Source organism: Amphibalanus amphitrite, unplaced genomic scaffold (assembly GCF_019059575.1).
Source record: "Amphibalanus amphitrite isolate SeventyFive unplaced genomic scaffold, NRLGWU_Aamphi_draft 000019F_arrow, whole genome shotgun sequence".
NCBI classification, from domain to species: Eukaryota; Metazoa; Arthropoda; class Thecostraca; order Balanomorpha; family Balanidae; genus Amphibalanus; species Amphibalanus amphitrite.
Window position 1 is genome coordinate 480242 of NW_024881515.1, and position 15126 is coordinate 495367.

Genomic DNA, 15126 nt, shown 5'->3' on the forward strand with positions numbered 1-15126 from the left:
GCTGACGGCGCACCCCTGGTCCGATCACCCCCAAATTTTAATACAAAGGCCGCCCACGCCCACAGATTTGGCATGCCAAATTTCACGCCGATACGCGGCGCCTTTCAGGCGCAATAAGACACATAAGGCATGACACACGCACGCACGGACATGTTATAATTTATAATATAGATAGACTAGATGGCATGTTTTGCGCTATAACTTTATGTTTTGATTAAATTGGTTTTACGGATGCATTATGCTGGGTCAAAAATCGTTTTATTGGTATTATTTGGGTCCTTACCCATACCCTACCTGCCCATACCCTATCCTGCCCATACCCAACTTCTATCCTATCCTACCCATCACCTAATCATACTCTGCCCTGCCCATACCCTGCCCTGCCCAGTGCCCATACTCTAACACTGCCATTACCCTACCCTGCCCATACCCTACCCGGCCCATACCAACTTCTACCCTATCCTACCAGTCACCTAACCATACCCTACCCTGCCCATACCTACTCTGCCCATACACTACTTAGTACTCATACCCTAGATGGCCAGCTTTCGGTATATTGATCTGAGAGTAAGAATGCTTTGTTGCTGAGTCGATCCCTAACGGTATGCCAGCTCGTTAAAATGTAACATTCGCATCCCTCTCCGCGGTTGCCGGCTGGCCGAATGCTACCTAGGGACGAATTCCGGCGAAAAACTTTGTGGCTGACCGGCCGCGAACCATCCGCCTTCGGATTATGAACCTGGCATGTTATCCACTCGGCCGAGCCGTCAGCGGAGAAGCAGCGAGTATTAGACAAATATGAAGCACACGGTAATATTAACGCGCCAGTGCCGCGTTCAAGCCCGGCCGCCGCTCAACCGGTAAAAACGCGTCGAAAACGGTACAATGATTGCTCTGTTTCTAAGAGCCCTTGATGACTTTTTGAAAATATTTTGGGTGGATATTGATCAGAAAAGAGTGCTCTTTCAATATATTAAGGACTTATAGCCATAAGTCTACGTTATCAATATATTATGATGCTGTAAAGGTGAGCGTGCCTGTTTCACGTAAAACTCGCAATTTGTAAGCGTTTAATTATAAAAATGTGCGAGTGAATGGGCAAAAATATATGTTTTCTGAACAGTTCAGATCCTGTTGTAGTCCGTGAAACGCATCCCGTGTCATTCCAATGCATCGTTTTCAAATGCCAATGTTTTTCCTGGAATGTGTAAAAAATGTCCGTTTTCTCGAGATTAGAGGCTATTTCTTTGCACATGGTACATACCTAAGAAAAAACTTATTGCATACAATAGGCCCATCTCTTCTGTATCCATCAGTGAAAACCGCATGTCGCTGCGACTTACGGTTACCGAGATATAAGCTCGGGAAAGGAGCGCTGCAGGCCCGATTTTCGCCCGTTGGCGGTTTTCGCCGGCCACGTGTTAAAGGAAAAGTGCCACCTTTAACATGGGGATTTAAACTGAGATAGCCATCTTGTAGCCCGTGTCCGAAAACCGATATGTCTACTCTCTTACGGCCGATTTCGGCCTCCATTCGTAGTTATCGGCAATTTTAAAAGAAAATATGCCAGGAATGCGTCCTTATCCCAGGAATGCGTTCTTATCCGACAATACAGCCACCCGCGGCGAGGCTTTGGTTTTTAACCAATCAGCTTGCAGCAGTACAGATCAGGCACGGATCCCTGTACTAGCGAGCAGACCATGAGCAGTTGCGTTATTTTTCGTTGTCTGTTCTGGCAATCGGCCGGCGGATGAACATCCGCAATCGAATCTTCAAATCCGTCGCGCTGATTGGTGATGAGTTTCATGAGCTACTTTCATGAGGTCTATGAAAGTAAACCTATGCTATGCCCTGAACAGATGACATCTCGTTTGGTAGCCAATTGCTAAAATGTATTTTTATCTTACGCAAGGCAGTATATCACAGGTATATCATATTTTATACCGTGGCTCTGATCCGAAATCAGGGCATTTTTGTTCGAACAAATACCTATAATAACGATGAAGAAGTGTGTGATCCGCGGAGCAAACGACCTACGTCGGGTCGGGACTGATATGCGTGTGACTGTGCACAAGTAAGTAGGTACCTAGGTACCTAAATTCTTATTTATTGCAATGGCTCTTCTATTACTTTTGTTTTCACAGAACTCTCCCCTGGATTAGCAAACCCTTTTGAACTGTTCAGGCTTTCACAACTGAAATGCCAGACTGGATAAAAAAACACAAGTTATGCCGAATATGTCAGGCGAAGTGGCGTGATTGCGGCGTTGCCCCGAAAATTTCATCGCACATCCAGCATAATTTTGCATGCATCAAATTCAGCGCATGGTGGCAGCTGAATTTTTAGGCGCGGGGTGACCGCATGGCTCATAATGTTTGTGCAAATGGCTGTCACCAAATTTTTTGACACGCTATGGTCAATCTAGCAGCAGACTTGCCCTGCGGGCGCTGGCAGGTCTGAAGAGAGTCGGAACTTCTGGCCTGGGCCTTGTTTCACCTTAAGATTCTACAGTGTGCCACACATATTGTGGTATTGGGTTTTCATGGGAACATTAACTAATTCAGATGCTCAGAAAGGGAAGAGCGTCTGACTCTGAGGCCCCGGAACGATCTGTCTGGTTGATATAGCCTTGGTCGGTAGATATGCACATGTGCTTTATGTAAAAGTGGCTTAATTTTGGTGCAAACAGGCACCCAACTTCCAGTGGAAATCATGCACTGGAATTTCAGCTCAAAATTGCTTGCTTCAAATTTTGGCGCATGAGGGGCTCACGGGCGTCCGGTGTAGTGTATGGATGTTTTCCAGTCTGGCTAAAAGGTAGAACTCAGACACATTTATCCAGCCCTTCAAATCCCATTTCCTGGTTGTGGTAACACCTACCTTTCCATGGGGGTTTGGTTCATCTCTTGTCTACACAGTTTTCTTTCACTTATGTGCTGACAAGAAAAGGAAACTCACCAGAGCCCAGTTTCACCAAGTGTGGTAAACTCAATTTGGGGTAAACTACCAAACTACCCCACTACTTAACTACAAAAACTACCCCAAAATTAAGTTTACCGCACTTGGTGAAACTGGGCTCAGTGGAGCTATTCAGCTTAATACACAGAGTATGTGTTACATGGACTAAGCATGTGTTGACCCTTTTTTACTTTTAGGTTCCTGCTAAAAAAAGAAGTACATAGAAAAGTGGATGAGGGTGTGTGGCATGACCAGTGAGCCAAGACCACATGACCACTTAAACTTAACAAGAAGTGCGCACCATGATAAGCACAGTCAAAAACGTTTGCGTCTAAAGAACAGTGCTGTGCCGGATCAGAATGTAAGTTATTTTTTAGAAGTGATGAAAATGCCTGCTATATTGTTAAAAAAAAATTATCAAAAGACTTTGAATATTGTTTTTATAACACTTCACTCTAAAGTTATTCCTAGTACCAGACATTACAGCTTTAGTGCAGAGCCTTTATTTGTGATATTTTTAGCCAAAAATTATTACTAGTACCGAGCCCTTACAGCTTTACAGCCCTAGTACCTTGCCCTTATTTTTTATATTTTTTAGCCATTTCAACCTAACCGAATATCTGTATGTTTGTATGTTATTGTTTTGATCTGTATTTTATGCTACCTCCCTATAGGTAAGTTTTATTAAAACATGTGGTAACGGTGTGCTGATTTTTTACAGATTCCGTATACGCCTTGGGTTGCTGTCGCTGCTCCGTCACCCACAGATGAAAGTGATCAAGAAATGGACATCACTCAGGTAAAATTCAAGCGTCCTTTATTTTACACATAATACACTAACTTAACTTGTTATGCACTCGGGGGCGGTCGGCCTGTTGTAGGTATGTAGGTAAGCCTACATGTGCAGGTATGTGTAGGTATGTAGGTAGGTTAAACCTGTTTATTTCCCTTTTATTTGAATAACTGAAAGGGAGACACAATTATACCCACAAAACAAATGACAACTAAATGAGATAAGCCAGACAGATAATACCAGTAAAACACCTTTTGGACGAAGAACGAGCGAGCGAGATAGTGAGCCCTGCACGTGAGGAAGGGCGAGAGGGTACTTCCAACGGGCTTGTGCGAAGCACCCTTCTAACCGGTCGCGGGTCGCTAGCGGTGTGCCAAATTTGAACACAATCGGCCCAGCCGTTCCTGAGATCTGGAAGCGGCATTCTGCACGTGCGCACGTGCAAACGGGGTCCATACTGACTTTTGCACGGCACCCTACTAACCGGTCCCCAACCGTGTAGGTACCAAATTTGAACGCAATCGGCCCAGCCGTTCTCGAGATCTGGAAGCGCCAACCCCCCTGCACGTGCGCACGTGCAGTAGCACCCTAACCGCAACATATGGGAATGCATTGCCTGGTGGGTGCCTACTGCCTACCTGTATGCCAAGTTTCAGCTAAATCGCCCCAGTAATTACAGAGTTATTGAAATGGGAACAAATTCGGCACCTCTTCTTTTTGCATTTTGCACGTGCAGTGGGGGTCACTCACATAGATCAAGAGCATCCGACCTTTGGTTGAAGGGGTGCAGCTACCCTACAAAATTTACCGCAAGACCGCCCAAGCGGCTGCTGAGATATGAGCCTCTCAAAATCACTTCTTTTGCAATTTTGACAAATAACACCCTTGACTTTTCACGTGGCACGTGCCACGACGGTCCCTGAAATGTATCAAGAGTAGTCAATTACGGGGTAGAGGGAATAGGACTACCCAACAAAAAAAAAGACCGCAGGCCAATCGGTCCAGCGGTTGCTGAGATATAAGCCTCTCAAAAGCGTTACAGGCCGGGCCGGGTCGGGCCGCTCATACTGAGCTTTTTCCGTGATATTGAAAAGACTTCGCTTCGCTCGCTCGCTCGTAATTAACAATTCATGGTTGACTCTATATGGATTAAGCTAAGTGATTGCGCTCTATTAGCACACTATCTAAGTAGCCCTTAATTGCTGCCGGTGCGTGGACTGTGAAAGTGAGCCGAGCTGTGACGCAAAACGTGCGCCTTTTTCAGGTGTGGGATCACTCGTGGAAGTTCACGGCGGATACGGAGCCGTGCATGCAGCTCTGGTTCGATCCTGCTCAGGGAAGCCCCAATGACGCCGTGGCGCGCATCTGGGCTGAGCGGGTGATGGCGGGCGCTGCCGCGTGGCTGGTGGCCGCGGCCCTGGCGGCAGCGGCCCGCTCCTGACCCGGTCGCCCTGTGCCGAGCACAGCGCCGACTGAGGTCAGTCTTGTGATCGAGCTTCCGCGCCGGAGGTGGAACAGGTGGAGCTGGCGGTCACCTGCGCGGGCACGGCGGCCTGTAAGCCGTGCCGAGACGAACCGCGACACTCTTGCTAGATCTGCACCCCATTGTAATCTTCTGTAGTCGATATTCGGTAGGTACTCAATGCTCATTTTTCTGATATTAGACGAGTGGCGTGTTTCGATGTTACATTGGAGACTGCTGTCTCGGGTGGCCCGACAGTGTTCGATTGTGGTGTAATGTAGATACATAGACGGGATGCCGCGGCTCGGATTCGTAGCTGGACTACCATGTGCCTGTCGATTGAGATGCTTTGCCTGGCGATTGAGATGATTCGGGGCGCGGCCCCACACTGACGCCATGGTGCAATGAGTGACTGGCGACAACTAAGCAATTATGTACTTTTGTAGAGCACATGTTTTCATGGATACGAGAGGCAGTCCTTTTTTCGCTAGCAGTCATTTGGTTCACGATACTTTCGATACCGACAAATATGTTCGGGCGGCCGGTCCGTCCACAGCTAATGTGTGCTTGCCCGCCGATGCCTAACGGAGCGCTGTGCTGTCTACGCTCACTGGTCGCTGGCCCGAGAGCCGTTCGGTTGCTGCTGTTAAAACAGTTCTCACAAAAACACGCTGGCTGGCTGCCAGTTCTTCACCAATGAGAGGCCCAGTAGCATCAGCAGGTAGCATTGTTTAATATTACTATTCCTTTTTGTTTACCCATATGTCCGACCTAGAGCCGACTGGTAAAAAGCGGCAACCGAGCAGCCCTCCGCAGCGCTGCAGATCATGTACGCTCGATTATACACAATATATGTGTCTTTCTTGCACACAGGGACATGACGTTTTGTAGAGCTTTTATATCGCTTGCGGCTGAAATGAATATTGTACATTTTAGAGCTTTCATATACGCGAGAAAATATGGTGCAAAAAAAAAAAACATTTATGAAGCCTGTTGAATTTTAAAGGTTGTTGGGGCATTTCACAGACTGTGTCGGTGGGCAGGGCAGCCCGGCCCCGGCCGCCGCCACCGGCGCCGCCGCCTCCTTCACTGGTATGTGGCAGGGACGGAAGCTTCGTATTGATATACCGGGGTGCAACTCAAGCAGCATATCACTTATCAAACAACCTTCGGTTATGAAGTGAATGAAAACTAAATATTATGTATAACTGTGGTCTGCGCTGCGGTGTTTCCAAAGTGGAGGAAGTACGGGGAGCTGGACCCAGACTCGATGAGCCCTCTACTACGGATCTGGGTCTTCGCAGCTGATCGTCTGTGAATGAGAGATCATATGATACAAATGCATACCGAACGGATCAAAAACAGTGCCATTATATATTTGCAATTCTACAGCTTTACGTAAGCCCATCCTAGTGACTGCATTAATACGCGTTGATTTGACAACTGACATCCGGTTGAAGGCGTTTTTTTTTCGGCCAACAGCCGGCCAGCAGTTGTTGCAGGCCGGCCTCGTTGGGAAGCAGGTTCATTTTCCGACAGCCACTGCGTGCGGAAGCACTCTCTGATGGCGCTGACGGCGCGCGCCGGCTCCTGTTTCTGTGACGTGTAGAGGCGGGTGTCGAGCAGCTGGGCGCGTAACGGGCGGTCCTCGAGCACGCGGAACGCGGCCGGCTGGCGCGGGTACAGGCGCTCCCTAAACAGCAGGCCCGATTGGTGGCAGAGTCGAGCGTCGCGGCGCGGCAGAGCGCGCGGCGCGGCCGCCGTCTGTTCTAGCTCGGCGTCGGCGCGCCCCTCAGCGAACAGCAGGTGCAGCTGACGGTCGGCCAGGCAGAAGCCGCTGATGCCAGGTGTGCTGACGTCGCCCGGCCGGCGCGGCGCGGTGCCCTCGGCCGCCGCCGGGCTGGGCGGCTCGTTGAGCTGTTGGATGAGCTGCAGCACGCCGATGCGCTGCAGGCCGCGCTGCGAGACCACGGCCAGCAGTCGGCCATAGGCGCAGCGCGCCGGCGCCGGCCGCGGCAGCAGGTCCAGCGGCACGGCCAGTGACACGGAGACGGACAGCTGCGCCGCCGACTGGAGCAGCTGCAGCGACCCGAACGGCGGCTGACACGTGCCGCGCTCAATGTCGGCCGCCGGCGAGGCAGCCGCTCCGGCTGGCACCGCTGTTAGCGGCACCTCCACACTGAGCAGGCGCACGCCGCGCGTCAGAGCAGAGACATCCACCACCACCTGCCGCGCACACAGAGAGCCGACAGTGGTGACAGCGCGCGGCGGGTCAGACCTCACAGTGGGGATAGCGGCAGCGGGTCAGACACCCTTATAGAAGCAGCACGGGGCGGAGCCGACAAAAGAGGACGAGGAGACGGTCATACAGCCGACTGAGGTCCGGGCACCGACTGACTCAAAGTGCTGAACATGTCACACATTTCTAAATGGCTTCTGTAGGACGGAATAGTGTCTCTTCCTTCCAAGGCTTCCTTGCAGAATAATATGGAAAGACACAATTTTACAAGTTGTGTTTTTATGACATAAGTTCTTTATAACATTTCAACACGCAAACATCATACCTTGACAATTGTTCACGATGAAGATCATGCAGGAACATTTCATATTTAGTCACCCTTGATTATTTTGTTGATAGTGATGCGAAAGGCAAATTACCAAAGTATATATTTGCAATTATTTGAGTTAATAATTTCAACTTTTTGTGTTGAAAATTGACTTTTGAAACAATAAAGGCAAATGAATTATCAGTGTCTGGAAAGGTGCAATGCTGAAAGCTTATTACATTCTTATTACCCCCCCCCCCCCCCCCTGAGCAAAATCCTGGCTACGTGCCTGGAAATAACAAAGCACATCCTATCCTTTGATGCCACTTACCAGCAGCTTTGCGCACTACCAAACAGCCACCTTTGGGCCTTTGTTGTTCTTGTTTTGGGCATTGTCAGTGGTAACTGGAAATAATCAGACATGATGGTCAGAGTAGGGAATGTGACTACAACAAAAATCATTTGATTCCTATAAAATAGACATGATTTAATAGAAGACCTTCTTCTTAAGAAAGTGTGTCATGGATACCAGCTAATCTGTATGGTATTTATATCCAGTATTATCATATAGGTATAACAATTATCACCACCCGCCACCATTGAATGTAGGTTTTAGGTTGTAGGTTGTAGGTGGTAGGTCGGGTATCGGTAAAGCTGGTGTCACCGTCAGCGCTAACCGGTAAATGTGTAGATAAAAGGAAGCTTAAAAACAATCTAACCTAACCTAGCCTTACCTAGTACCTACTGACCTACAACCTTCAACCTACCTACCTACAACCTACCAAACTAATATACGCTGACAGTGATGCCAGCTTTACCAATGCCGTACGTTGTAGGTTGTAGGTAAGGCTAGGTCAGGTAAGATTATGTTTCATTACATATTTACTGAGAAGACGGCTGAATGCTCTTGAGACGTGGCTATACATTTCCATTTTGTAAGTAATTTTCAGGTTTCAATGAATATTTCCTAGTGGAATGTTTTGAAAACCATTCTAAATGATGACCTTTAGCATTCAATAGTACTTTAAAGCTAATTATCCACATCGCCAATGCTAGGTCACATTACATGCCTACTTTCACCGGCAGCTCCATGGGATATATGATAGGCAGGGGTAAATGAAATATTTTTTATTAATATTCTTGAATAAAATTAAAGGCATGAAAAGAAGATGATCTGCCTTTGAGATTGATATGTGATGCCTACTTTGGAGGAACATAATCATAATAATTACACAATCATAAAAAATGCAATGTAACCAAACAGCCGCTTATGCCGCAAAATGAGAATCAAGCCAATCACTGAGGACAAACAATTTCAAACCACCAAAACTATATTCTTGCTATTCACCAATAATCCTAAAATAGCGTTCCATGGCCATTATATGCATCTTTCACCCTTACCTCCGACAGATAACTAGCGCCACGGGCAGACACACGGGGCGACAAGTTGTTTACAACCGCTACAGTCCGACGAGTCTATCCTCCTCAAGGCTGATTGGCTTGAGTGTGACGTCATTGCTATGACATCACACAGTAGCTGCGGTAGAGAGTATAAACATAGTACCAATATGTTAAATAGTTTGAAATACTTTTTAGCGAATTATGCACTTCTGGCACCGGTTTTGAAAAGAAAATGAAAAATAATAATGTCAAAATAAAAACCAACGATATCTTCATATTTCAGGAAGGTGCAAGGCTCTATAGAAAGGTAGGCTGCTCCGGCCGCGAGAAGTGGCAACATGTATCAGCGCCATCTATGGGCGGGATGCGTAGACCACACTAGCGTCATCTATGGGCAGCGGGAGAACTACTGATTCGTGACGTCACAGATCACTCTGCGCCCGTCGGCTGCAATGCAACTAACGCTAAAATGCGTTTACCTACTCCCGGTCATTCAGCTCAGCTAGCAACTCACATTTTCACCAGACAGATCAGTGAGGAAAAATGAACCGTTGGAATTAACATAACAATCGGTACTGGTAAACGCTCCGCCTTACCTACCTCTTAGATATCGGTAAGTTTCCACCTATCTACCGGACACGGTGGGTCTGTTCCAGTCTCATTTCCTAACACATCTGAACTCCTCCAAGATTGCTTCCCTGTTCAAGTGGCAGCTCTAGCCCCTACAAAGTCAAGGAGGGTCCTGCTCCAACCTCCTCTATCTTGCTCTTGGAGTAGGTAATGCATTCGCCATAGCCCATCCGTGGCTGTTTCTCTTTCGCTATTTCAAAAGTTTATCGCAACTGGACCGTTTCTGATTCTACACCTTTTTAGGCGCAATTTCAAAAATTTAAAGACCAAATTCAAAAAGTTTACATTCAAAATGCACGTGAACGTTTTGAATTTGGTCTTTAACTTTTTGAAATTGCGCCTAAAATGCTGTAGATAGCATCGTAATTCACTAATGTGTACTGAATCGTGAAATGATAAAATTCATATTGTGTATTGTATACCTAATACCTATATAAAGCACTTGTAATATATAAAGCGCCTGAAACAGCGGTACAGTACAGATGCAAAGCCGTTGCCTGGCCGTGCCAGCCAACATTTTTGTTTTTTGTTTTTATGTGCGCAGCACTTGTATACAAACACCTTAAGAAACAGTGCTACTTAAAATACCTATCGTTAACTAGCCGTATTTCTTAAACCAAACCTCGCCGGACCTATTGGTTTTCTTCATATGCCCCGGCCGAGAGGGGGGGGGGGGTTAGTTGATAAGACCTCCACTCGCCGTTTCGCCCCTGGTTGAGCTAGATTTTCGTGGAAAAGACAAACGTATGCGCCGTTACGAGACGCACTACGCAGCGATTAGTAGCCGATTTCAAGGCCTCAGGTTAACCGGTCACATCTGAGGTCCGGTCAAGTGGCCCAAGCTAAGTGTCAGTTTTTGGCAAACAACTTCGTCAAAAATCGTCACAGAGCCGCGATTTTGACGGCAGCTTGTTTGCCTGGCTCAGGCGCGTCGAATGGTATACATTTTGTTCGGTCGGGTTCAACCTAAAATGTTGACTTCGGGTGAAGGTCAGGTCAGAGCCCTTCAGGTCACCAAGTTAGTCAAAGGAGGTCATATCGCATATCATTCGATTCGACAGGTGTTCCCAAGTCCATTGGTGGGTTTCCGTACTCCGCTACGCTAGCTCAATTTGATCAGGAGCTATTGACGAAAAATGTATGACCTTATCGACGTCATAAATGACGTCACACAAGGTCAGCAATACAAAAGTGAAGCATCGGATCGTGTGCATGAAATCACGATTCTGTGTGCTTGACATAGTTCTGGATCATTGCCGGCGCCATCCGGCGATGATCCATATTTACATATCGTATCCATATTTTCCCATCGACTCATAATGGCGAGGTCACGTCATGGTGAGGACTTGACCTCAGGTGACCCTTAGGAAAAATCCAAGACATACAAGCTGTGAGACCTCTCATGGATACTAGGTCCTGTAAGTTCATCTCCCTGTGAAAGCTCCTCGGCTCTTGTGCACTGTGAGAGCGCTGCGAAGTCACGACATTGTGGGGCCGTGCAGAGGTTCACTTATGACGTCATAGGTCTGTGACCTGACTTGACCCGAAAATGCAGTTGGTGTCAAAAGATCCGGCTTGAATGAAAGGTCTGGTAGGCCAAGTTTTGCCTCTCTATCGCCGGCGTGTTCCGAACTATCGCGATAAACCCATGGGGGTGGGGGCGGTACCCGTCTCCCCCTTCGGCCGGTGAGGGTTAGATGGACGACATTGGAAACACATAAATTAAGGCAATAACATAAAAATCCAACACATAGGCAATAAGTTGCTTGTGTCTTCCGGAAACGAACATCAGTTTGATCATTAATGTATGAGGCTTGTTTTCTATTCGTGGTAACTGCGATTCGGTACCTAATTCGTTTGGCACTGCAGCTGGTTGGCTCGACGTTCAAGACGCTCTAAATCGGACAAATGCGTTGACGAATGGAAAGTTGATGTGTAGCAGCCACGAGAAGGACCTCAATTGTACCAAGAAAAAGAAGAAGACCTTACGTGACACTGAAAGTAGGAAAAACGGGCGCACAATATTCCCCTCCATTGACTATAACACTCTCGGCCTTCGGGCAGAGTGATTTGTGACGTCACCACATTAGCTCCGCCCTATTCACAGCCGTCAGCCAATCAGCGCGCCGGCCGCTGTCCAACGGCCTTGAGCCAGCCTATTGCCAGTTTTTGATAGCGGAAAAGCAGGGGAGCAGACCCCCCTGGGAAGGTGGCACTTTTCCTTTAAGCCTAGGGGATCACCCTTTTGCACGTGCCGACGGCGCACCCCTGGCCCGATCACTCCCAAATTTTAATACAAAGGCCGCCCACGCCCACAGATTCGGCATGCCAAATTTCACGTCGATACGCGGCGCCTTTCAGGCGCAATAAGACACATAAGACATGACACACGGATGGATGGATGGAGAACGCACGGACGACTTATAAATCATAATATAGATAAACTACGCCTGGAGTTTGCTCTGATATGAATTGCATTTTATCATTATGACCTAACCAAATAACTTGAGTGACGTAGTTGGAAAGTACTTAGCATAATACGTGGCCGCTGGCTTCGTTCCCCACGCTGGCTCGCCGTTTTCAATGTTCGTCTGCGCACTGTACATCTGCAGCCCAGTAATCAATAAATGGCACAGGTACTCGCTTTTTGTTTTGTTTTTCGGAAGTAGTACGTTGGAGATGGAGACTGACTGAACCTTATTGAACTTAACACCACAAGTTGTCATCCTGACATATCTAAGTACACTTTCAACTGATGTTGGACATTTTACATTACAGGTATGGTAAGATACCCCACTTTGGTTGTAACTTGGTGGAGTCTGGTTTGCATAGATAATGCATTAAATATTGTTTTGAGCCTTACTAGTCAAGTATTTAGGTTAGTCAGTATTCAGTAACATGGCCCTTGGAAAATAGCGTTGGATTGAGTACCATTTTAAAAAAGCTTTGGCATTTGGAAGTAAAATTGCCTTGCACAATAAATTAACAAACTGCAAAGAAAACCCCTGCTTTCATTGACCAGAGAGGCATTTGTACCAAAACAGCAAACAGAGTGCATACATCCCTACATTCATTATCTTGTTGAGCAACATTACTAGGATTTGATTGCATCAGCAGTATCACAGATGATCTAGAAGATAGAGAAATTCAATCAAAGAGCAAGCAAGACAGGTGAAGAAGACCTCGCAACTCGTATCCTACGAGGTACTATTGGTCTCAAGATAAGGGCCCAGGCGACCTTAAGTATGGATGTGGTGAATACCCTCGCCCTTGCCACAACTCGAGTGGGGGTGGCGCTGGGCCGCTGAGTGGAAGGAGGGGTACACTCAGCCCGAGCTGTGGCGAGGGCAAGGGTATTCACCTAATCAAAACTGCAGGTCGACTGGGCCCTTATCTTGAGACCAATAGTACAAGGTATAAGGTACGTACTTACTTACTCCCAATCAGCAGCAATGCATCACAATAAAGCCATGTCTACAACGTGAGCCATTTTTTACATATGAAATAGTATGGACATCTGAGAAACTCGGTGCCAGGGCATTTAGTGAATTTTATAATGCTTGTATCATCTAATAGATCGGTAAGCATCAGTCATTTTGAACTGCTTCAGCTTTTGGAGAACAATAAACTAGTCTTGTTTACTGATGCTACTCAGATCCAAAAGACAACTGAGCAGTGAATCAGTGTCATTTTTATGACAGATATTTGTTGAAGAAATGGCAAAAAACGTGTTTGGCTACTAAATCATCCGAATGATAATTTGAATTGCGCTATTCAAACTTGCGCCAGCATTTTTGTTAATAAAAGCAAGGACACAATTGTGTTATAAATAAGGGCGTCAGCATCAGTATCAGTATCAGTGTACAATACAATACAAAATACAATACATCAGCATGGGGCGTCTTACCTATTGTAGGCTTTTTACACGATTTTCCCCCAAAGTATTAGTTAATTTTACTTGATCTGGAGCCACATCAACATACCCTAATGCCACATAAATATTGCCTAAATGCCACATAAAATATTGCCTAAATGCAATGCCAATTGCCATCTATCCTAAATGTCTCTACGGCGCCAACGGCGCCGGCACCAAGGTTATTCCTTTTCGTCCGAGCGCTACACGGGGTTGGGAAAAGTTTCGCATGGGGTGCCAATTGAAAGAAAATGTCACGTGACTGGCGTCCCAACCTTATCCAGGGGGCGTCGAAGTCTAGTTCCTACCAAACTGGCACTCCCATGCCTACGTCACCACGAGGACGCCCGAGGGCATTTACATGTTGAAGATAGGGAAATTGCCATAGTTTAGAGCCGCCTGGAGGGCAACCTTGAGATAGATGATAATGTAAATGTGTGCTAATATGATCATCGACATGTTATTTATCCAAATCCAGGCCCAATTAATCGATAACTTGTCACATTTTCCAGTGGTGATGCGCTAACTTTCGTGGTTCTTGCAGCCAATAAGGGTGTTTCATAGCGCGATTCAGCCGCATTATCGACTTTAATGCCATAAACCGCCACGGAACATATGATTTGCAGCTCCCTGGCGTGATAGCTGCCAGTAGGGCTCCGGAGTCTGAGTCATGAAGTCGGTCGGAGTTGACAGTTCTGACCTGAGTCGTCGAGTCGGAGTCAGAGTCGATTTTAAAAGCTAGAGTCTGAGTCAGTCACCGAAATTCGATCCCCTCAGCAGACCTTTCAGGGTTCCGTAGTCGGAGTTGTAGTCGGTCCGAGTTGACAGTTCTGACCAGAGTCAGAGTCAGAGTCGATTTTGAAAGCCAGAGTCGGAGTCGGAGTCACCAAAAATCCATTGCCTCCGCAGACCTGCTAGGGCTGTGGAGTCGGAGTCGGTCAGAGCCGACATTTGAAATCAAAGTCAGAGTTGATTTTTGAAAGTCTGAGTCAGAGTCGGAGTCATCAAGAAACCCATGGACGATCCGCAATGCCATGCAGTAAGGGCGCTGCCGATCGATGCCCTGAATTGCCTATGATTTATGAATTGAATGAATAAATGGCAATTAATTAGGTACCTTCTATTATTCATCCCTTGCCACTTGGAGGACTTACTTTCAGTAGAAAAAGACGCATTTATATTTGTTTGTTTATTTATTGACAAATATTTTTTGAGCAGTTAGGGATACAGACACAAAACACAATTGATAGCACCTCGCTGGTGCAAATCATTGCTAAATGCTAGATAGATGTTGAAATGTGTTACCATTGAAGAATCTACTGATTTTCCTGGCGGCTCTCGTTTTCAAGTAACTACTGGTCTTGTAAGATCTCTTGATTGCTCACCGTCTGGTGTCTAGTTCCAAGGTTTTCTGAAAGCTAAT

The 15126-nt window shown here is 46.7% G+C and overlaps 1 protein-coding gene and 2 long non-coding RNA genes across 3 annotated transcripts in view; 2 read left to right on the forward strand and 1 right to left on the reverse strand.

The window, feature by feature from the left end:
- LOC122389242 (methylcrotonoyl-CoA carboxylase beta chain, mitochondrial-like) overlaps nucleotides 1–15126 on the forward strand; it is a 38774-nt gene that overhangs the window by 19413 nt on the left and 4235 nt on the right. The gene's annotated exons all lie outside the window — the stretch shown is intronic.
- On the forward strand, nucleotides 1707–6086 carry LOC122389256. The gene is made up of 4 exons (XR_006257942.1): nucleotides 1707–2074; nucleotides 3156–3319; nucleotides 3680–3757; nucleotides 5016–6086. It is a non-coding gene; the product is annotated as an uncharacterized LOC122389256 (long non-coding RNA).
- LOC122389262 lies at nucleotides 6574–9457 on the reverse strand. The gene is made up of 3 exons (XR_006257944.1): nucleotides 9161–9457; nucleotides 8091–8164; nucleotides 6574–7439 (listed from the first exon to the last, which is right to left on the reverse strand). It is a non-coding gene; the product is annotated as an uncharacterized LOC122389262 (long non-coding RNA).